We start from the raw sequence: 25120 nt of genomic DNA, 5'->3' as shown, positions 1-25120 counted from the left end.
GTTATTGTTGGCAAGCCTAGAGTTTCTGCTGGGAGGACCTCCCATGATGTCCAGCAGAAAAAAAAAAAATAAAAAGGATGAGAATATGCTGGTGTTTTCTTTTTAATTAGGGTTATTTATAGGGTTGAGATTGCTATGTTTGTGTGTGTGCTTTTTACTTCCCAGTGGTCACTGTCAGCTCTTTTGGTCTCCTCCTCACAGAAACAGAAACACAACCTCCTCACTTCTGGTGAGAGCATCCCCAGAGAAGTCAGCAGCTCCTGCTGAGTCAGGTGGACATTGAGCTGAGTCTTAAGAAGCAAAATCCTGGGACCCTTCCCACCCACCCCACTTATGACTCAGGCGAGAGTGAATTGCTGACCTGTCTTGGATGCCCCTGTGAAGGAAGTCTCTGGAGAAGGTCTGTACCGTGATCCAGGAATCTCAAGAGACGGGGCAAAGACTGCAAATGAGTCTCCCAGAGAAGCAGCAGAGTCTGGGAGCCAACGGAAACACCTGTGAGCAAAGCTACCCACAGCTGTCTCCTCTCAGGTCCTCCAGATTTAGAGGAAGGAAAGAGGAAGCCCTGGGGGTTGCAGTTGACTACCAGGAACTTAGAAGCACAGGCTGTGTCCCAACTCTGTTGTAGGGAAGGCCTAGGCAAGTTGCTGTTTTTCACCCTGCAGGCTGGTCTCTTTAGTGGTAAGATAAAGTAGCATGGACCCGTGACCATCAGGAGAACTCAGCATTCTGTGACTTGGGGAGATCTGTAAGGAGGGCACTGCCTCTAATGCTATTTCTTCCAACCATCCTCAACCCAGGCTATACATTTCCCAGAAGTCTTCTGTCCTGCAGCCTTGGGAGTGGTGCGTGCTTCTAAGCACAGGGAGAGTGGAGGTAATGGTGCATTGTGCTTCTGCTCTGCTCACAGAAACACCAAGCTGGAGGACATTGCAGAAAAGGATATGCTCTGGAACAGATACCCTGAGACACCTCTGTCCATTGGCTAACAAGTAATACTTTCTCTTGCATCAAAGAATAAGGAAAGTGAAGAAAAACCAAAACGAAACTCAAATTGTTACAATAATTGGCAGATTTTGAGGGTATGATAGACAAGGCTTAATGTTTAATGGCTTCTTCCAAATGAGAAGATTTGGTTGTTGGTCACTCCCCAGTCTCTGGCAAAATACTTTGCCACCAAACTATTAGGATAAGAATCATAAAGAAAGGAATGAGAAGGTGTGTGATTCCCACTCATGCAAGAGTCCTGGGGTCCAGATATCATAATAGCTTCTTATCCACACCACAGTCTCAATCACCTGCCCACTTAACAGCCTCTAAATGCCAAGGGGCCGTAGTGGAAAAGTAAAACCAATGGCGGATGGTCAGAGGGGAAAGGATCTTCAGAAATTCTTGAGAGGTGGAGAAAGGGGAGGGATGAAAGGAAATTCCCACAGGAAAAAATGCTCCACTTGGAATGGATGGGCCAAGTAATCTCGTGCCCTGTGGAGACCCTCACACCAAGTGACCCTTGTCACTTCCCCCTTTGCGATTCCCACCATGCCTTTCTTGTGTGGCTCTGCAGTACCTCTTAGCTTGTATACCCTCCATTCTGTTTCTGAGCAATAACTTTATAAAGCAGACTGTATATATAGTCTGTGTACTGTTCTCACTACTGTGCCAACTACGGGCAGAACTTCACTCTGTTTCCTTTGAGCTCTTCAGAAGAAAAAGGATATAATAGTGGCAGACTATGTATCCAGAGATCATGCACCAGCAGCTGAATGTTCTGGTGTGAAACGAGGCTGAGAAGAAGTTGTGGAAGGCTGAGAAGAAGCTTAGTCTGGTCATATGAACTATATGTATATCCTGTGTGAGGTAAGGATAAGCCCCTAGATTCCCCATGTTATTCCCTGGAACTTGGTCTGTGCCTATCTGCTTGCTTCGGGATCTCGATAACCTGGTTGTCATTCCCATATGCTGAGAAAGCCATTCGGGAAGTTGTTGTCCATTTCCCAGCTCGTGCAATCATCAATTTGCAAAACCAAAGCCCATCCTACCCTGCCCCACCAGATTTTATCTGACCCCAAACAATTAAGGGACCCACACTGGTCATTTGCATGGCATTTTGGATTCCCCCAAAGTAAGATGGAAATAAAATCCTTCATCTTTGAAAGATTAGCTCAAATAACCTCACAGTGATTTTTCAGCCCTGTTAGTCCATAGAATGCTTACAAATCCCTTCACTAGACACTAGACAAGGCCATTAATGATATAGCTGACAAGAAATTATTCAAAGGAATTCGGTACTAAAACTCTGGAATTTGACCCAAATTTGAACAGTGGACAGCCTGATTTCATCTAAGTCCGGCCTCATGTTTTTCTGATTCTCCTTCAGTTAGCCTGATAGGAGATATTTTTGTTTAGAGCAATGGATGGAAGAGAGTTGCTTTATTCCACAAAGCCAAGCAAGTCACTTATACATTTAGAGACCCCCGTTTCAGGAGCCCTATGACCATGGGCGTCTACATACAACACTAACAGTCCAAGCAGAGATCTAGCAGACATAGGTACAGGGACCAGATGTCTCCTTTGCCTTCCCCTATCTATGAAGAGTTCTAGAGTGTGCCCTGAGACATTTCATCCCTAAGACCCCTGTTTATATTTTCTACAGTTGACTCCACAGAAACTGGGTGTTCCAGCCACAGCTCCCTATTTCTGACGCAGACTTCTAGTAATGTACATTCTTCCTTTTTCTCTTTGCCCAGGATTTCCTATATTTCTAAATCAGCAGCTGTCCACATCTGGCATCACCAAGATTTTCTTGATTTGTCACCGCCTAGTCTTCTAGAAGATGACGGATTCTGCCAATTCTAATGATGCCCCTCATTTTTTCTATCTTCGCTTTAGAAAAAAAATGACAAATGGCTTTTGTTAACTCTACTTTAGCCAGAAAATCCATTGCACGAATTAATGTCATTCCACTGTGTCTCCATAATGCTCCAGTCTGATTTCACGTCACCAAGATGTCACTCTTTGGTCCTTAGCTTCTTTCCTTCAGAGCTACCATCTCTGTTTGATCGGTCACCTTCTGTCCATGGTTGCTTTCAGACTCCACAGAGGGGTGAGGCAAAGAATTAAATGAGTTTCCCATTAGCTTCCCATTCTCTAAACTGTCTAACTTTACCTCGCTCCCAAGAGAGACTTAAACCAAACAACCGGGCTGTGATTCAGCCTCTAACCTCATGTTTTGTGACATTATGACTGCCCGAGACACTGTACACTCATTTTTTTCTATTCTTAACATAAATACTAAACTGTTGCTTAGATCTGGGCCCGCATCCAACCATTGATAGATAAAGAAGTTACTTGAAAGATATGTGAGTCAACCTCTAGTAGAAGATGATAACATTATTTCTCAGCATGTAAGTCATATCCCCTTCCCACCAGCTACAATTATATTAATAATCTCTGGTAAGTGAGATAACTTATAACGCTCAGCTTACTTCAAGAAAAAAAAATAGTAGATATGCCTACAGTAAAATAATATGTTTTGGAGTAGCAATACCTTTGAAATTATAATGGAACATTGTCCATGGAAAGCTACAGTCATGTGAGTGAATTTCTTTAATCTTTACTTACATTTATTCCCCCTTTATGTCACCACTTGATCCCTAGGGCCACCTCACAGTGACCTACTATCACTTACAAAACCAGATATGATCTGGTATCTGTCTATATCTGCAACATCGTCTGCTGTTCTTCAGCTCTTGGTCATATTTTTAACATGGTGACTTGACCTAAAATATAAAATGCCCTTCCCTACCACAATCCCTAACAACCTTCACACATGGTCTTGCTTTCACCCAGAGGACTCTACATCCTCCTGAAATTTTAAGATATCGTTGACTCAATAAGATGCCTTATTTCTTCAAAGAAGCTCCTCTCGGACCACAGGTGGACTCACAGGTTAACGCACATCTCTAGCCTTGTCTCCCTGTACTGAACTGATTATTTCTTAAGAGACTTACCCCATCTTTTCCAGAGAAGTATCCACCCACTTTTAGATTTCATGTCTTATTTAGGTGGGGCTCTATGTGATACAGTTATTGGCATAGAGATGCTTTCATGACTCAATCATACCTTGTTTGTGAATGCTGGAATGAAGATTTCACAGTCTTTTCTTTCCACCTTAGAGATGAGACCTAAAATCTGGGTCTATCAAGTCTCCTGAAGCTTTCTGAAAATAGTGAATACCCCATAGTACAGAGCAATGATGTGGAGAAAGAGAACCCATAGCCAGACAACAGTGTGGTTCACTGCCACTGCCTGATGAGGCCAAGGACATCAACTTGTTATGGATGTAAGCGAGCAAAGGTCTCCTTTTTTAAAATTTAACTTAATGCAGTTTGGTTTTCTTCCCACTGCACAAGTCCGTGTGAGGGTCTGTATTTTCTTGCATTTGGCAAGTACCCTGGGGTAAGCATTTGTTCAATTTATGTCTTGTGCTCCAGAATGTCTCACTGACTCTCCCATTTCTAGGGCAGTGTAAACACATTGTAAAGTGTCACTGAACACTTCTGAGTAAAGGCAAGGTGAAGGGATGGGTTACTCTGAGATTCCAATAGCCAACAAATGTTTCCATTCCAACGGCCTGGCTAAGTATGAGTCTTGTTCTGCAACTTGTGGTGGATGTGATGCTCTGTCTTTGGAAGGGTTGACATTTTCAATTTTGCTGCACTCGCTCACCTCAAGATGTGTAACATATCTGGGTTTGCCTTGTTGTTGGTCCAACTCAGTCGGTTCTAAGCTAAGGCAGCTTAGAAAAAACAGGAGTACTATTGAGATCTCCCTCTGAACTGGTCTTTTCAAGGAATAAGTAAGAATTTAAATTAAGAACATTAAAAGCAACCTATAGCTGATCAGTCTTGGTGGGGTCTCAGTTGTAGGCTTAAGGCTGCAAAATTCAGCAACTCTAAATATTATAGGGTTTTGACCTTAAACTGGGGCCTGTTTTCCTATAGTTCTACGGTTGGCTTTTAACTAGCACAGGCAGCAAAAGCAGAAGGCCTTAGAGGAAAACCATATGGAGTTTTGACCTTTGTGGGCCACTGTAGTTTATGGGAGTTTTGTTCACAGGTGAATAGCTTTTCCTAGCACTCACAAACCTCAACACAATGACAGATAAAACAGGATGTGGGGTTGACTTGTTAAACATATGTGATCTGTGTTCAGTCTGACAAGGATTTGATCAAAGGAAAAAGCCAATAGTGGGCTGTAGGCACCATGGCTGTAAGGGAAGAGAAGGGGCATACAGAACAATTATTCACTGGTCCAACTGAGTTTCTAAGTGGAGAACGTAAATATAGATGTTAAACTTCAAATGTCCTTACTGACTGTGTGTGCCACAGAACATACTGTCTAGTGCCTACTTTTAGACTAGAAGTCACAGACAATCTTACATCAAACATACATAATTCTGTCCATTGTTGCTACTGTTTTGAAGGAATTTTACATCCAAGAGAAGGAAATGTGGCTGGAATAATGTTGAATTAATGTTACCTACGGATGCTAGAGTCACCAAGTCACCTTCATTAATGATGAAGTTTAGAAAAATAATTTCAGACTTTGGAGTCATAAGCTGTGCTCATGCCCTGCCCCTTTCACCCAAAAAAAGAATAGCATTTCAGGAAACAAAGAAGAAGAAAAGAACATTGAATATTAGAATGACAGAGATGAAAAAGACATGAAATTAGTGTTAAACTGGCTGCTAGAAGAGGACTTAAAATATTTGTATTACAAAATGCTTGCAGGCACCTAGAGAATGCAAGGTCAGGGAAGAGCTGACCAGTTGGTATCCCAAACTACACGGTCATCTATGAAAACATACATATAAATAACATCATTCAGACTAAGCTGGTTTCACCTAGGAATATGTGTATATATACATATATGTCATCATATACTTACACATATCCATACATATTATACATTATATATAAATTCTATGCATGCACATTTCATACATATATATTGTATACGCATACATTATGTACACATATATCATATATACACACATAACATACATCTACATATGCATTATATATTACATATATATTATGCATACTATATATACATATGCACATTCATAAAAAAGAGTTCATGCATGTGAAGGACAAGGAGAGATATATGAGAGTTCCTGGAGGGAAGAAGAGGAAGGGAGAAATGTAGTAATTATATTATAATGTCAAAAATAAAAAAGACGTTTGCTGTCTAGTAATGAAGTCTGTGTGTAAAGTCCAAGAGGACTTCAGAGAAGGGAAACATGATGTGCTTGGATCAAATAAACAGGAAAGAGCAAGGAAGTACTTCTTAATTTTTGTAAAGAGGGGAAAAAGACAAAAATGGGGTGACATTTCCTGTCACTATCATAGGAGAACATTCTTGAGAGACTCTTCCAAGGAGTCTCCAGTTTTCTTGGAGAATTCAACTTGCCTTTCACAACGCCATTAGCATGGGGACATCAGGCTGAGTTGGGTAGTTTGATCCAGTAAAAAAGATAATCCCCAAGGCAATAGCTTTGTTGTGCTGGAGGCAAAGGGTAATTCATTGTCTATTCTAATTGTTCTTTAATGCCTTGAATACATCTGGCTCCTCAAACAAGTCCCCTTTGAGCTGCTTCACCATGTAGCATGGACCTTCAATAATGAAATAACATAGATTCAAAAGGGCATCTCTGTGTATGTGAGTGGGAACCGTGCTCAAGTTCTGGAAGTTATTCCTTTATAGTTTTGGAGGTCCCATGGAGGTGCAGCATAGCTCAGCCTTACAGATTGCATAAGATGCATAAGAATGCATCTGATGGATTGTTTAAGGTCAGGAATGTATTCTCTGGGTTTCCAGAATGATTCCGAAATGTCATCTACACGTGTTATATATAAACTTCACCTGTCCTGACTTTTTTTTCCCAATTAGTTTTTTTTTTCCTTTTATTAATCCAGTGGGCCAGCTTTGGTTCTGGGTGTGCTCTGTGTATGGGGAACTGGCATTGTTATCCAATCACTTGTTGATCTCTACAGTGAAAATGCAATGGAGAACCCGATCTGTTAATTTTTGCTTTTCCCTTTATCCACAAATAAATGTGTGTTTCCTGCAGAGAGAGTCAAATCTATGAGATCTGGGTACAGTGAATAGCTGTGGACTTATTTGAATTCAGGCTAATGTTCAAGAACCAAAGTTGTATAAGTTAAAAATAAATAAAAACAAACAAGTATATGAGCTTTTTCCTTTCAACTCTTGCAGTATATTTTTAAAAATCAATAAAAATGGGACATGATTAATGGTACACTATCCAACCAAAAATACATGGGATTATGTCATTTTCAGCAACACAGATGTAACTGGACATTATGTTAAGTATTTGGGCCAGATATAAAGACAGATACACCAAGTTCTTACTTATACATGGAAGTTTAATATTTGACCTCCAAGAGAAGAATAGAATAATGCTTACCAGAGTCTTTGATTGAGAGGGACAGAGAGTAACTTTACAAGTACAGGAGTACAAGTGGATATGAGAAATAATCTTTAGTATTGTCTACACTATAAAAATAGCTGTGGCTAATTATAATTCTTTAACACAGCTAGTAGAGAGGAGTTTTGAATGTTCATGATAAATTTCTGAGCTGATGGGCCAGTTACCCTAAACTGGTTCTTATACATTTGTCTACATGTTCTGAACCATTTTATCATATTTCATAAATTGAATATTTTCACACATACATAAAATAGGTAGAGTCTTTTAAAATAAAGAAGTTTCACCGAATTGCTTTACATAAATCAAATAGTTCACAAAACTTGGAGTATTTTTCTAGGAAATTAAGACCAGAATAAATATACTCATAAGTGAATAAAGCATCCTATTTGTCAAAACTGACAGCTTGGAAGTCTGTCCACATTAAAGTTCAAGTTTACATAATTAAAGTGAATATTTAAGTAGGTCAATTTAGTCATTTTGCTTGAAGATTACCTATAAAATTCCCCTAATCGTAATAATATCAAGTATAATTCAAAGACATATCTTATTTCCACGAGACCTTAGCACTACCTGAAATTATTCTAATAGCTCACTTACTTCCAAATTAGCTAACGTTACTCCCATGGAATCACTAATCATAAAAATTATTAAATGTGGATTTGGTTAAATGCATAGGTACATTTTTAATATATTTATAATGTTTCAGGTTTTGAAACTGCCAGGATCCATACTTGACTCTGTGTGTGTGTGTGTGTGTGTGTGTGTGTGTGTGTGTGTGTGTGTGTGTGTGTGTGTATAGTGTGTGTGTATAGTGTGTGTGTGTGTGTGTGTAGTGTGTGGTGTGTAGTGTGGTGTGTGTGTTTATGTGTGTGTGTATGTGTGTGTGTGTGTGTGTAGGTGAACTTTAGTTTCATGTTAGTTTCATGTTTTTGCATGTCATGAAGTAATAATATTTCCAAGTCAGGTGAATGAACATGTTTTTTCCTATTTTCTAAGGATATAAAAGGGTCTGTGCTGTCCAATTTTATCTGACCTTGAACCAAGCTGGAGTCATCTGGGAAGGGGGAACCTCAGCTGAGAAAATACCCCTTCCTACCAGATTGGCCTGCGAACAAGCCTGTAGTACACTGTCTTGACTGATGGTTGATAGAGGAGGGCCCAGCATGGTGCTGCCCCCTGGGCTGGTGACCTTGGGTTCTCTAAGAAACCAAGTTGAGTAGGCTATGAGACCCAAGCCAATAAGCAGCATAGTCCCCCACAGACTCTGCATCAACTCCCTCCTCCAAGATCCTGTCCTTTCCTCAGTGACGCTCTGGTACCTGGGAGTATAAGATTAAATAAATGATTTTCTCCACAAGTTGCTTTATCACAGTAATAAAAACCCTCACTGAGATAATGTTGCATTCAGTTCTAGCAGGTACTGTGGTATGTGTCTCGTCCTTACAAGTCTACTGAAACACGCACTATGCATGCACAATTATCAATTAGGTCCGTTAGCCCTATGAATATCAAAGGTGGTTAATTTACTTGTAAGTTGTAGCTGCTATTGCTGATCAATACTATGCTGGCACGCACAGTGACTACTTTCTGAAGTAGACTGTGTTTATTTCAGTGTTTCACTGTCAGTGTAAATAATATACAGTTAAGCTATATGAGTGTGTAAGAGTCGTCCAAATATCAACAGGAAATGGTCTGTACAAAGAGATATTTGTTTTCTGTTTGTATTCATCATACAACATCAGAATGGACTGACTAAATAACTCTGCCGTTAAGAGTCCTTGCTCTGTCATGAAACTCAAGAGGGATGACCAAAATGCGAATGCTTCACTCCTTCTTTAAAAGGGGAACAAGAATACCCTTGGCAGGGAATAGGGAGGCACAGTTTAGAACAGAGGCAGAAGGAACACCCATTCAGAGCCTGCCCCACATGTGGCCCATACATATACAGCCATCCAATTAGACAAGATGGATGAAGCAAAGAAGGGCAGGCTGACAGGAACCGGATGTAGATCTCTCCTGAGAGACACAGCCAGAATACAGCACATACAGAGGCGAATGCCAGCAGCAAACCACTGAACTGAGATCGGGACCCCTGTTGAAGGAATCAGAGAAAGAACTAGAAGAGCTTGAAGGGGCTCAAGACCCCATATGAACAATAATGCCAACCAACCAGAGCTTCCAGGACTAAGCCACTACCCAAAGACTATACATGGACTGACCCTGGGCTCCAACCTCATAGGTAGTAATGAATAGCCTAGTAAGAGCACCAGTGGAAGGGGAAGCCCTTGGTCCTGCCAAGACTGAACCCCCAGTGAATGTGATTGTTGGGGGGAGGGCGGTAATGGGGGGAGGATGGGGAGGGGAACACTAATATAGAAGGGGAAGGGGCGGGGTTAGGGTGATGTTGGCCTGGAAACCGGGCAAGGGAATAACACTCGAAATGTAAATAAGAAAATGTAAATAAAAAAATTTAAAAAAAACATAATTTCTGGGGTCGGAATCAGAATTGTTTGGAACAACAGAATCATGGAAGCACTTTTAATAATCTCTGTTATTTCTGTTGAAGACAGAGCCTAAGCAGTACAATTGGAGCGGGATATCATCTGAAATGATAAGAAATGAAAGAAAGTGAATAACAATCGAAATGTAAATAAGAAATACTCAAGTTAATAAAGATAACAAAAAAAAGGAGTCCTTGCTCTGTAAATGTGAGGACCTGAGGTTAAATCCCCAGAACCCACATAAAAAATCTGGATGTATAGTGTGAGCATCAGAATCTTGCCTCTCCCATGGAGAGACAGAAGATAGAGACAGAAGAGTTCCTGAAAGCTTGAAGGCCTGCTAGCCCATCAGATAGATAAAAAGGATCTTTCTCTATCAATAGTAAGGACTGAATCCACAAGTTCCACAAGTAGGTCACTGCATGCAGCATGGATTCCCACACTCAAGTACATGAATGCCCATGCAAGCACATATGTGCATACACATTAGCAAAATTCATGACAATAGAACTGAGCTAAACTGAGCTCACTGGCTTTTCCAGAACATGACAGAAGCGAGTGGAAGCAAATCTCAGGTGTATAACAGGAACTGATATACTGACAACATTGTAGGATTGTGACAAATTAATTTTATGTCTTGTTTTAAATTATTATAAATTTTAATCTGAGAAAAGAATAAAATATTTTAAAACCTTAATGAAGTTTGACACTTTGCTACACAGTATGTTCATAAAGTAATTGTTATAAGAGAAAGGTATCAAATATTGGGTCCCATAAAAACTCGAATCTGGCTTTCATTGTTAAATTGTGATTGATCTTGAAGTACCTAGTTGACTCTTAGCATTGGTTAGCAAATGTTGTTAGTTAGTTAGTTAGTTAGTTAGTTAGTTAGTTAGTTAGTTAGTTAGTTAGTTAGCGTTTAACAACCTAAGCAATCTCCTCACAGAGCAGCCACTCACTTTATCAAAGCAAAATTGTTCTATGCTTTGATGTGCTGAATGTTTTCTTCCTTTTCTTTTTGACTGATAAAAATAGACAAGATAATTCGTAGACTGGTTTCTTCTGTGATTACTAATAGCTTTGCCATGATGCCAAATGATAGGCAGGCAGAATAAGGAGCACCAGAGTAGGTATACACGGAACACTTCTCGTTCCACAAGTCTCCATGTGGTCCTAGAGGTTACAGTCTCCATTCTGTAGGCTTAGCAGGCGGAGACTTGGGGGGAAACTCAGTCTTTCTCCTCAGACTTACACTGAAGGGATATGACCTTGGCTCACTGTTGTGAGCAATCTGATTTATTATTTATAAGCAGTCCTCATCCAAAAAAATACCCTCAGAGAAATGTCCAGGATTAAGCTTGACCAAATATCCAGTCAGCAGGAGCCAGACAAATTGATCTACACAGTCAGCCACTCGCTAATGTTTTCAGGCTTCAGGGGACTTGTTCTCCTCTGATGCCTTTGAATTTGTTTTCCAACATCATACGCCAAATTTGACACGAGAAAAAAAAAGTTGTACCAAAACTATCTAAGGAAATTTCCCAAAAAGTTCTATCCAATTTTGAATGTTTTTCTTTTGTGTTATTTAAAAAATATATACTGGAAGTTAATAGGTGTGTTTGTTATGGGCTGTGCTTAATTAGTCAGTGGCATTTCTAGAGCCGCGTGTGAGGTGATATGGGATAGAATGGTAATTATACATAGGACAGTGTTATCAAAATAAGTGTCAAGCTAGACATGGCAGTCCAGGTCTAAAATCCCAGCAGAGGGGAGCTTAGACAAGAGGACAAGGAGCTTAAAGCCACCTTGGCATACATAAACCAAGAAATACCCAACCAGAAACTCTTCCTTTTATGGAAGACATTCCTGGAAGTTCCCAGGTGAGCGGGACATTCTTGCCCTCAGCAGAAATTCTAACCAGACCTTCAGAGAATTGTTGCCTATTATCCCCAACAGAGACTTTTATCTCCTGTTTGATGTCACTGTTAATTCTAACAAATTAGTCACACAATCCATAGCTCATTTGATCTCATCTACAAATGTGTTCCTCTTTCCAGTGATAACTTACTAGAGGGCTGGGTTTCTTTCTTGTCCTTAACCAAGGAGAGTGACTATTTTTATGAAAGAACTGAAGCAGAGTTTATAAGTGTTGATGTGTTAAGAAGTCGACCCTCACAAACACTGGCTTCAGAGCATAGCACTCACAAAATTTAGTTGTGAGCCTACCGTGGGCCTGGGTGGAGATTTTCAGAAATTGCCTTTGTTCCAAAGCAGATGATTTCATGAGCACAGACCTTTTATCTAACAGCACGGGAAGTGATTACCTGGACAGAATGAACTGATATGAGAGATTTCCCTGTAGCTGTTTATATCATATACGACTTACCTTTTAATATTTAATATTTTGCTAGAAGTAAAAGGATCTTTTTTTTTCTCTTTGTGGGATACCTGAAAAAATTTCAGTTTAGTAAATTATGTCTCTGCAAGCTAAACTTAAACATACAAATGGCAGGAGAGTCTCAATGAGGATTCAGAAATGTCTCTAAAACGTTGAAGGCCACTTGGTCTCTGTCACAGCTTGGCCAGCTCTGATTAATGAACACACAGACTGAGTACCTCCAAGTTCAAAACAACAAAATCATAAATTCTTTGAAATCCACAATTTGAGAGAGGCTCTGACAACACCATAAATAGAAAACTGCAGGCTTTTAAATGTTGTTGAATGCACTAAGTCATTCTAAATATTGTATAAAATTATCTTGTAGTAAGTACATATGGTGTGTGTGTAGAATATAATTAATTTTGTGTTTATATTTGGTGCTCATCCCCATGACATTTAACTAAGCATATAAAAATATTCTAAATCTGAAAATTATGACATACAAAATATTTTCAATATATTAGATAGCACACTTCAAACCCGTGGCTAAGTAAATATAATAATGAGTAGTATATCAAAATGTGAAAATAAGTATAGATCATATGTCAGTGGATAACCATGGTTGTGTTTCAATAAAACTTTATTTACAAAAAGGAAGTGACAAGTCCGATTTGACCTGGTTATCCAGTTTGTCAACAACTGACCTAAATCATCCTGAAGTTTCTCTATCAATTGTCCTAGAATCTTAATTATTCCAGAAGCAAACTTGTTTCTAATTTATTCCAGGCATTCACTTTTTAAAAGTGATTTTTAAAGGCTCTTTCACAGGGTGAAACATTTCTTTTTCCTGTCTAATTGGATGTTTTATCTCCAGCAAAGACCAGCCACCCTCCATGCAAGTTAGAATTAATTAGCAGAGAAACATAGGAGTCAGACAGGTGGGATCAAAATGCCAGCGTTATTACAGATAGAATCATCTGTGGCGAGTGCAGCTGTTTGCAGTCAAGTGGGCTTGCAAATACTTCATCGTGAATTAGGCAGACCTGCTCATCCAGTCACACCCACATCTGGACACAGGCTTCACCATGTGGAGCCGTGTCTACGAAAGAAAGACAGAACGCAAAGAACAAGAATACGTTCTGCAGGACTGTCTCAGGAAAGGCGGAAGGAGGGGGATGAGTCATGGACAGCATGGCTTATTTCCCAAGTTATCAATCAGAGGAAAAGCATTCCCCTTTCCTTCGGGAGGTTTGGGTTAAGAAACGGAGAGTGTTTCTGTGTTCAAGATTTGTCCATCATGGAATAGAAACCAGGAAAAACATGAAAGGCTTATCTTCAACCTCCACAGAATTTGGTCCTACAACCTTCTGATCAAAATAGTTAGTGGTCCTTCATCCCTTTAAAGCCCCATTCTGATGTCTCAGCCTGGCATGAAGGATGCCCTATTGTCAGAATCTAGCCTGTTCCTCCCTCTGCTGATTCCTTCTCCTGGCTAAGGGAGTCATTCAGTCAGATGCTCCTCAGGTCACCACCTCCTTGTTGCTCCATGTCCCTGCTGTTACGTCCACCTGGAAGGTACCCCTCAGTTTTCTTCTTTAATTTATATCTACCATTTTGGGCTTGGCCCCATGGTGAAATCTCTAATCCCTCTGTTTCTCAAGGTCTTTGGTCTTAAACACTCAAGACATTTAGGCTCTGACCTTCTCACCAGGCGTTTAGAGTTTATGTTGCTAATAAATTTGTACAACTGTTCACTTTTAACACATTCTTATTTATTTATGTTTTATGTACATTAGTTTTTTGACTGCATGTGTGTCTGTGTGATGGTGTCCGATCCTCTGGAACAAGAATTACAGACAGTTGTGAGCTGCTATGCGGGTGCTGGGAATTGAACCCTGGTCCTCAGCCTGTGCTTTTAACAGATGAGTCATCTCTCTAGTCTGCACAATTATATCCTATCCAGAGGTTTATATTTATATCAATTTATATATAAAATATATATTATATGCTAATTTATATATTTGTTAATTCTTTGTAGTTCAGAAATATTTAATGTTATTCTCAAAGCAACTAGCACTAGGATTAATAACAGAAGTGCTCAAACATTTGCTCTCCCATAATGTTTCAAAATAAGCTATTAATTACAACACTAAGGATTTCTCAGAATCCTGCAGATCAGTGAAAGTTAACAAGAGCAGGCTCCATTCACAATCATCATCCCGGAAACTCCACGAAATCAGCTTTTGGGTGGGTTGTCCCTATCCTGTTGAATTGCAGATGTGCTGGCTTCCCCATCACATCTTCTCTGTGACAATCTCTGACCCCCAGGTTACTGACCTGCAGAAATAGTGCTGGGCTACTCAGGGGCTCTGCTTCCCATCCACGAATCTACAGAGTCTTTGGTAATAATGCCAAAGCTGTTTGGAACTTGGCAGAGAGCACAGATGACGTCAAATTGTGTGATTCCATACAATGCCACTATCAGCCACTCAGGAACACTATTATTTTTATTCTTCCTTCAGGAGTTCAGTGCAGATGTGAAGCCTCCCTGACGAAAGGCCTTTGTGAGTCTGAGAAGAACTCTGTACGGTCACATGAAGCTGGGTCTACGTTCATTTTCCTAATGGTCAAGAATGTTGAGTGCCCTACAATGCATAGGACCATTCTGGACACTGAAACATTACCTTCCTCAGCAAGTGGTTGTGCATGTTGGCCCAGACATTCCTGTGGATGGAAACTGAAATTATTTGAGCCCCATACTTAATTCCATTTACATAAAAAAACACCCAGGACATGATTTTTGTATGTTGTACAGCTTGGTGCAGTTGGAATTTTCTGTAAGTATGACTGCTGTGTAAATCGTGGGAAAGATATAATTTGTCCTGTATGGAATTTTCTAAACTGCATTAATCATTTTGAAAAATCATCCTGTCAGTGGCTACCATTTCCATACCCACTATGACACACCCATCGGCTGTGGACTTGCGACCTCAAGCATTTCTTCTGAGAAGCATGTTCAAGGAACTTCTTGAAGTGGCTTGAAGTGACTCTTCCCCCTGTACTCTGTGCAATCCTAGTCACACATCTCAGCTTCATCTACAATTTTCATTCACACACCCATGCCCCCACTTTTAAAGTGTGAACAACTTCTGAACTAGGATTATGACTTTGCCAGTTATATCTTAAGAATCTTGGGAGTCTTTTGGACAACCCTCATCAACAACTCAAAAGAGGGTTTCTTATGCCCAGTGTTGAGGTTTTTGTTAGATAGTCTATGGCTCTTGGGGGAAGCATTATGAGCCCAGATGGGAAAATGTCATGTAAATTTTAAGTTCATAAGCTTTTAACTCTACACAAAGAACTACAGGCAACTAAGGAAGGTTGAGAGTGGACGAAAAGTCTTCCCCAGAGAAGAGCACATCAACTAGCTATCCAATAACCAATGATCAGGCCTGAAAACATACATTCATGTAACCCATGGTTTTGTCAGGGGGAAAAAAAAGAGAAAAAGTTGGAGCCTTCATCTGAAAGAATGTTTTAAGCCAAGAAGGCTTAGGGTTACCAAACTCTCCCCAGGTGGTTATAATGTGCAACCAAACCAGACTGAAACTCTGTAGTCAGACAGAAGGAAAACCAAGGAAACCATTTTGCTATTGACCCCATCATAGACACTCATAGCTGAATTAGTTTGCCTGTGCATAGTGGGTAACGCAAAAATGTATGAATGGAGTGGTTGAGTGAATTCATGAAAAAAGGAGTGAATTAGTGAAAGAATGGATAAAGTATACCTCCTGTAAAGATTTAGGGTCTATGGAGAAAGCACCTGCTTTCTGATGACAGTTCTGTCACTCACTAGAGGGGTGACTGACCACATTATGTCATTGTCTCAGTGAGCCCTAGGCTCTTCATCTGCAAAGAGGAGACAACAGCACAGTCCCAGCCATGTTCTAGTAGAAAAACTGTTGTGGTAACCACCCTGGACACTTAGTGTCAGGCTGGGCAACTGAAAAGCACTCGGTCAATATCCAATGCCAGTCTCAGAGTGGGCACTGTAAGATATCCTGTACTGAGTTCTCCTTCTCCTCATTATCCCAGAAGCAAGCTCCATCCTAATCCCAGCCCTGCTCTGTGGCCAGCCCTGTGCTCATGTGGTAGCGATTAAGCCAAAGCCCAAACTGGGACCAGATATCGTTCAATCTTTCTTGGCTTGCCATCGATCCTCCTCAGGTCTGCCTGATGCTGTCATCTGGCTTCAGCTCATCTGGGGGAGGACTGGGAGAGGCCAGACAGCAGTGAATCTTGCTGTCTGCTCGCACATGTTCACAGTCTAGAGGAGATCAGGAAGAGCCCCTGTGGGGGTGGAGAATGTAGAGCTTGGTAGCAAGCAGAGTCTGATGTGCTTACACTGTCTCTCAGCAGAGAGCAAAGCCTAGGCTTGTCCAGCAGAATCCTGTGAAACTTTTAGGTAAAACCACAAATGAAACAGAGGGTGTTGGATCCTAGGACAGGGCTGCATGGGTCCTTCTAGAGAGCAAGGGAGAGCTCAGTTCTCAAGAGAGAAGTGAACTTGTAGTGTAATTGGGGGTTAGGGGCAGGGAATGCCCATTAAATTAAATAACGTATTTTAAGAATGCCTATAAAGAAGACAGACTAGAACCAATCCAGAGCAGAGACACAGCTTGTTCTTGAATGGTGAAATAAGAGCGTCATGTGGGTCAGGAGATCTCCCCGTGTTCCAAATGAATCAGTGAATTGCTTTGTGTGCTACCCTTCGATTCTGGAGAACCAACCCCAATATCTCTACTTAGAAACAGTACATACTGTATGTCCCTAAAAATGCTGCCTCAAAAGCTAGACTTGCCCTTTCCTTTAGGCAGCCTTCCTCTGGTATAAGAGATGAGTTGAATGTTAAGAAAATCACTTAGGGGTTGGGGATTTAGTCCATGGTAGAGCACTTGCCTAGCAAGCAGAAGGCCCTGGGTTCAGTCCCCAGCTCCGAAAAAAAAGAAAAAGAAAAAAAAAGAAAAAGAAAAGAAAATCACTTAGTAGGGCAGACTCAGCCATTTAGTTCAAGTTTGTCATCTGTGCAATGAAGAAGAAGGCAGGTCAGTCCTTATCGGGGTCATATTCAAAGACTAAACGTTGAGTCCCTAAAACCACAGACAGAGCTGAACCCTGTATGCAAGCCCTGTTGTACTGCCAGGGTCTGATAACCATGATGACTGTCCAGTAACGGGATGGCAGCCTATACAGCATGGATACATTGGGCAAAGGAAAAATTCATGACCCAGGGCAGGAGCTAAATCAGCAGGGGGATCCTACTTAGCACTTGATTAGCATTTAAATGTGTTTATTTCTAGAACTTTCCACCTTCTATTTCTGAATCATGGATAACTGAAACTGGGGAAGAAATAGAGGCATAAAAAGAAGGGACAAGGAATGAAATGATGAGAAAAAGGGGAAGCTGAATGATAAAAAGAACCCTGCGGGCATTTGAACTCACCTTCGTGTAATTAGCATATCAGGTCTCTGACTGAAGCCAGTAGTGGTTATGTAAGCAGCCTGCTCATCTCCCCTACCCGCAGCTGTGTGATTTGGGGCAGGCTCCCCTCTGAGAGTTTCTCATCCGTCACTGGGCAGCAATGCATGCCTTACACAGCTGGCATGCAGGTAGACACCCATCCAGAAATCATACCACACAAGCCCAAGAACAAGCGTGAGCTCCACATCCAATTCTTCCCAGGAGCCAATCAGATGCAATCTCAAGCCATTCTGTGTAAGTCAGAAGCTCCTCCCTATCCCGCAGACAAGCTCACCTGCTCTCCCTGGCCTCATCTGCACTTTGCGCCATCGTCCTCATGTGCTGGGACTTGCACAGGTACTCTTCGTCTGCCCTCAGAGGCGACACCCCAGAGGGACAGGTGGGTCAGGTGTGTTCTCTTTGCTCTGTTCACACCTGGCAAGCATCAGGCAACCCAGAGACTTGGACATGAATAAATAAAACAACAACTGGATTCTTTAATTAGTGCTCCAAAGGAAACATGGTTCTAAGGAAAGGCAAATAAATGGATGTTATAGTTAATGTGCAGAAGGAAGGTCAAAGACTGGTCTCCGTGGATCTCTCGCTGATATAACATCAGTTAATGATTTTCCCTCTGAGCTGGCTTTTCTGTGTCTAAGTGGAAAGAATATACCCTCTACCAAGTTTCCCTAAAATGCCTATTTGATGGACAGGTTTTAACCATGGAAACATATTTGCTTCCAGCGTAATAAATCACCACATAAAGAGGAAATGTTGGCATCGCTTTTTTAAATAACAGCACTTTATTACCTGCATGACACCGTGATAGGAAAAATGTCTCCTTGGTGTGGAAGAAAGCAGAACACTCTCCTGAGATCCACAGCCAAGTTCAAACTGGCTGGTTTGTCCTGCCCCTGCCCAGCAGGCCCTTTCCACTAGATTAGCACAATTCTCAGAGCTACCCAGGATACCATACGGTGTGGCTCTAACTTGCCAGTCCACCCTCTCAAGCAGGATGTCCTGGCATAACCAGCCTGGACCCAGCCCAGACCGAGTGATGAGATACAGAGCCTGTCGCCGCCGGGTGAAGCGGGTGAAGCGGCATTTGCGTCAGGAGTTGTCACTTTCTGGCAGTTGCCTGGTGACCCTCATGGAAAATGAGATGTGGCAGGCCACACCACAGAAACCACTCCCTCGGCTGGCCAGCTTGTTGGAAAGCCAAGTGCCATGGGAGAGAGGGATGCCCCAGAAGAGCTGTCCCCGAGGCACTTTTTTGTGTGGAGGTGGGTACAGAGATGGGAAGAAAGGTTTGGGGAAACGAGGGCTGCTCACGAAGGCAGGGTAGGCCCAGCTCCATAGTTAATAATTATCCCCCACTTCAATGTTAGGAAACACATGCCCACATTCCACCAGCGGATGGTAACCCACAGCTCCCAAAACACATAAAGATGTGTTCAAAGTTGTTTGAATTGCTGTCCCAGGCTGCTTCCAGTGATGGCAGTTATCACAGAAGGGAAAGGCTAGGCACACAGGGGTGAAACCATGGCCCAGTGGAAGGAGGCATTCCTGAGACAGGAAGGTTTGTGTGTGTGTGTGGGGGGGGGCAATGTGGCTGTAGAAAAGATTCCAGAAGGGGAGTGAGATGGTGATTGATTGGGAAAATAGATAGTAAGTCTTGTCAGTGGAAAAACAAGGCATGTACTTCAAAGAAACAGGGCAGTAGGCACAAGCTAAAATGTTAGATGATCAGAAGTGTGCAGAGGCCCTGTGAGCGAGACAAGCTGTTACACCTCTCCCTCCTGTCCCATTTAATCCATAGAGTGCTATAACAGTGTCTGAAGGTGTCAGTGCGCTTGATTCAGAGACAAAGACATCCATGCTCAGAGAGACTAAAGAACTTGTCTTGAGACTACACAGCGACACAAAGCCAAGACCAAATCCTAGTCCTGCGATTTCAAGTCTAAGGGCCCTTCTACTCACGTTCTTGCAGGAAGACTTGCCCACCACCATCCACACCATCTTTGGTAGTCTACTCTTTCCCTATACCACTCATGGACTTATATGGAACTGTTCAACAAAAGATGCTCCAAATGCCTACCCTTCCAGAGTCTCCATCACGGCTCCTGCCAGACTTAGAAGAAGCACAGCCTTCGTGCCATTCCTTTCTGCTCCATTCAAATGCTTGAGTATATGTCAGTAATCTCTTCAATCCCATCAATGGCTAGTGCTTGTCCAACTCAACTATGAAGTTATGAAAATTAATGATGTAACCATATGAAAATCATGTATTTGCATGAAAAACTTGGTTTTAAATATTTCAGTGGGGTTATGATCAGCACTTACATAATGACCCACGACTACCGAAGAAGGTGGAGATCACAGCCCAAGTGGATCTCATTCAGAAGAGGAGTGGGGAGCCCCTCCCAGAGCCCAGCCCTCCCCATATGCCTCCAGGACTTAGATTTGGAGCAGTCCTTGGGTTTCTGGGTGCTTCATTTCACTTGTCCTTGGCTGAAGGCAGCTTCCTGTTTCTAAGGAAAGATGGGTTGGATGTCTCAGGAGGTCCTTTGGACAGCAGATCCTGCTGGCCTCAGACCTGTCAAGAGAAGCCTGGAGTGGGGGAAGGGTAACTAGCCATCTGGGGAGGATTTGTCCTCATTAACCCTCTCCAACCCAAAGAGTTCCTGGGGCTCCCACTGCTAAGTGATTACAAATATTTGTGAGATCGGATGAAAAATGATGTTTACATCTGGACCAAATAGGCACAAGCTATTTGGAGAACATCTGGATTTGTTAAGCCTAAATAAAAGTCAGATAGGACAAGGGTCACAGAAAGGGACCCCCTGAACACTGCACAGAGACTCAGCTAGGGTTCTATGCACAGCTCTGCCTTCCTGCTTCCAGCCCTGATTCTCACCAATCATTTTTCCAGTGGTATCATGGGCTATTGCCATGGAGACAGCTGTTGTGGCAAACAGAAGTGTCCCATCTTTGCCCTATGGCTTGCAAACTGTGGCAGAATGTGGACAGAAGGCATGGCATGGCCACAGCCCTCAGAGAAACACTCTGAGGACACACTCAATGGAAATGGAAAACCCCAGAGGAGAACCGATCGGGCACTGACTTCTGAAGCAGCCAGCTCCAGCCAGCTCTCCAAGCCTAAGGCAAGGAATGGCTCCTGCCCCCCACACCCCATCCCTGCACCTTGGAAACCAGCCTCCAGCAGTGGTGGAGTCCTCTGTAGCCCTGCTCGCTGGTAAGCCACAATTACCAGCATCATTCCTTGCAGTGGTTTACAAAGGCTTTGGGTGGAAAGAAGACTGAAGTTCTATGAGCTGAGCACCAGCTTTGGAATCTCAGCTACTTGGGTTCAAATCCTAGTTCCACAGTTCATGGCATTCTGATTTTGCACCAAAGCTATGCAGACTGTAAAATACCAGTGAACTCATTAAAAACTCCCCATTAGATCACTTGTTTCATCCTCTGTAGATAGGACCTCATTTATACTCTTACCTAACTCAATATTTCTCTGCCAGTGGCCAAAGGGCTGCTTTAAGAGTAGAATTCTATCACTGCTTCTTGGTTGAAAACACCCAGTGGGTTTCTACTGGGAATAAAATCTACCCACATCATCTCTTGGCCCTAGCACCCATGGTCCACTCACAACCCCCCACCCCAACCCCACCAAGGCCCTTGTGGCCTTAGCTTTGACTCCACTTTGTCATCTCTTACAGGGGGCATTCCTTCTATGTCACAAAAGTCACCTTCTCAGAAGAGAGACACCCGTCTGAAACTTCTACCTTTCCCTCCCAATGTTCAATTCTATCCTGTACAAGATTTTCTCTGTAGTATTTACTAATTCCTAAAGTTATCTTCATTGTTTTCATATTTTTTGGCCTCTCCAGGAAGAGAGTTCCATGTTTGTTTATGGAGTTTCTCTAGCAGTCCCTAACAGATAATAGGCACTACATGACTGTGTGATATGGATGTCTGTATGTTTCTTAAGGTATTTAATTCAGTGCCTGTTAAGTAAGCATTCATTGTTATATTATTAAGTAACAGTGCACTGCATCTTTGACCATAATCATGCTCATCATCTACATTTGATTAGTCCAGTGCAATTCATGGAGCATCCTGACATGCGTCACATGAGACTTGAGTAGCTGGTGTTCAAAATGATGAGCACTGATTTGGGGGGTTGCTATTGTTGCTGTTATTCTTGTTTTGTTTGTGTGTATATGTGTGCTCGCACCCATGCTTGTATGTATGCACATTGAAGAGGGACTTATGTAGGGCCAGAGGACTATGTTGTAAGTCTTCCTCAATCCTTTTCCACCACCAATTCTGTGTTGTTTTGTTTTGTTTTTTGTTTTGTTTTTGTTTTTGTTTTATTTTGTTTTGTTTTTTTGGTTTTTTTTTTGATACAGTGTCTCTCATTAACCTGAAGTTTAGCATTTGCCAGGATGACCGGCCAGCAAGATCCATCAACCTGCCTGTCTCTGCCTCCCCAGTGCTGGAATTGCAGTGCCCAGATTTGGCATTCATAATTTTGATTAGCAGATGAGGGAATTGGCAACTTGAACTATAAACCAGGTCTTTGAAAAAGACCAAGACTCCGTATGACTCTACACTGGGGTACATGGAGTTTCTAAGCAGAAAACAGACATTCCTGTGTACTTTAGGAGTCCCTTGGAGAGTGTGGCAAGCAAGGTCCTACCCAAGTTTTGTGGCCCACAGAGGAAGCAAAGCCACTAGGTTCCTTCAGGCCTGAACTGCCTGGAGCTTTGTGCAGCACTGTTTCAGATTCCTGCCATCTCCACTGAGGTATCTTCCAGTGGGAGGCAGAGTCCCTCCACTAAGCTGCTTCCCCTCATGTATATAAGTCCCTGTCCCCTAGCCAAAATTTTGTTGGAAGTTATAGAGAAGATACGTCAATAATACCTTCCCCTAAAATTCAGAGCTTGCTACGGTGAGAGGTTTTAGAACACACCAACATGATCATTTTCCTCTCTTTCTTCCTAAGAGTCAACAAGGACTCTTCCTGCAAGTGCTAAGTGTAGCACGTGGTCCAGAAGGGCCACTTCTACAGCCCTCAGGCACACTGGGAGAAGGGATCTTTCCCTGTCCAGAGTCCACACTTTGAATGCAATGAAGATTATCAGGTCCCTGCACATGGGTAGTCCCTTAGGAGGTATTTTGTAGGGGTCTCAGGATATGGAGACAGGGTCTCAGTCCATCTAGTTGAGCTGTGTGGTTCTAGGATATCCTCTTCAGTTGCCTTGGAGAATTTACATGTCCTCAGTCATGTGTACTTTGGTCTCTCCATCACACATGTACAAGTGAGTGGACCAGTGGAAGAGATTGAGTTACCCGTAATCTCCTCTCTCTCTCTGTCTTGGATTTACTCAGAGGTCACATTCTGGGAGTCTTGGGAATATTCATACTCTTTTACACATTTCTGTTGGGCAACAGTATCCAGATCCACCCTTTCCCTTTCTCACCCACATCCAGCCACAGATGTGGGATTCACGTAGTTTTGCCAGCAGCTATTCTTGGGATGATGGAAGAAAGTTACAAAGCACCCAGCTTCTGGAGAACTCCCCACGTGGGACTCTAAGCACCGATTGTGTTTCCTAGTTCCAGTAGCTAGGAGTTACCAAATGTTACTTCAAGGAGGCTGGGAGCTCTGTTAACTTATGTCCTAAGATGTCTCTAGAGAAGCAGGAAGCACATGGGATGAGGACAACTTAGTCAGTCAGTCTAGATATTAGTAAACTCAGCCACTTATTAGTGGTGTGGATTTGAGCACGTTGTTTACCTGGCTCCTTTGCCTACATGTAAAGTGGGGAATGATTTTAAAAAAGCACACCACTCTTCAGTCTCTTAAGGAATAAATGGCTCCGTTTATGACAGACAATCAGGACAGTGCGTAGCACACAGCAAGATCTTCACGTAGGTTAGATGTCATTACTGCTGTTCTTTTCACTGTTCTCACTCAGTTGATTGTACAACACAGTTGAATTCAACAGGTTGTGTGTGCATCTCTGTCAAGTCTGTGGTCAATATCATCCCCAAATTCAGTCTGCTTTAGCTCTCTGGTATGACTCATTCTAAAGAAAACCACGGGCAGGTATAATAAGTTGTCCCAATAACAAAGTTTTATTCTACAAAAAGCTTTGGGAACAATTTCTAGACCTTTCATAATTTGAATTGATTCCTTTTTGATGGCAATCCTCAGCTTTATCCATAGCAGGGATGGAGGCTGCCTGTTCCAGTCAGCGTGGACACACAGCTCTTTATATCTCTTCAGACTCTACCATCAGACGCTGCCCATGTGTGTCCAGTGTATTCCCATAGTAGTTGCACAAACAAATTTATTCTTTATGTTACATAGAAGTTTGAGTGGACTGGAGACATGGTTCAGGAGGTAAAATCATTTAACACCAAACCTGATGACTGGAGTTTGATGCCCAGAATCTACGTGGTAGAAGGAGAGAAAAGACTGCTACAAATTATCCTCTAACTTCTACCCATGTCCCCTGACATCACACACACACACACACACACACACACACACGCACGCACGCACGCACGCACGCATGCACGCACGCACGCATGCACGCATGCATGCACACAGAGACACACAGACACACACACACTCTCTCCACACACACACACACACACACACACTTTTTAATGGAAGTTTTAGAATAAATATAAAAAGGAGAATGCCCTACCTCAGTATCCAGAGCACATGTCGAGAAGACTCTTGTAGAATGAGAAGCTGGAGTCCTTATTTGTCAGAACCGGTTTCCATTTCAAATAATCTGCTAGTCTCATAAACCCTCACCGTTTTCTGGAAACTACATTTCCCAGGATGTTGGGCAGGACACAGAAACCCTTTTCATATCATGTGAGTCTTCAATTTGCTCTGTTAAATTGGGTCAATGCACTAATGGAAATATCCCTAGACTGAAAATGGGTTCTATGCTCACACAAGGATTTAAAAGGGCCAAGAAACACAGGAGAGCAGAAACACTACTCAAAGCCAAGCCCCACACCTTAAAGGCCCACCCCCAAAGATCCCACACCTTCCAAAAGAACCAGCACAGCCTCAAGTACCAGTAAAAGAAACTCTTCTAAAAATGATCAAGTTCATAACAGAGAGCTGTTATTTCCCCTAACAACTATCATGATAAACC

General features: G+C 42.1%; 1 long non-coding RNA gene across 2 annotated transcripts in view; it reads left to right on the top strand.

Moving 5' to 3' along the window:
- The window catches only part of LOC102552355 (uncharacterized), a 63569-nt gene extending 44879 nt beyond the window's left edge, over positions 1-18690 (top strand). Inside the window, exons 3-5 of one of the 2 annotated variants that reach the window (XR_015627585.1) lie at positions 202-497; positions 801-1857; positions 2748-7133. This is a non-coding gene — a long non-coding RNA (uncharacterized LOC102552355). Of the gene's footprint in view, positions 1-201; positions 498-800; positions 1858-2747; positions 7134-14919 lie in introns of those variants that run through there. The other variant, XR_015627586.1, reaches the window with a different exon arrangement.
- Positions 18691-25120: the final 6430 nt, after the last annotated feature.

The sequence above is a fragment of the Rattus norvegicus genome, chromosome 8, assembly GCF_021556685.1.
Source record: "Rattus norvegicus strain SHRSP/BbbUtx chromosome 8, alternate assembly SHRSP_T2T, whole genome shotgun sequence".
Classification (NCBI taxonomy): Eukaryota; Metazoa; Chordata; class Mammalia; order Rodentia; family Muridae; genus Rattus; species Rattus norvegicus.
Note: the sequence above shows the minus strand (reverse complement) of the source record. Positions and strands in the feature narration are given on the sequence as shown.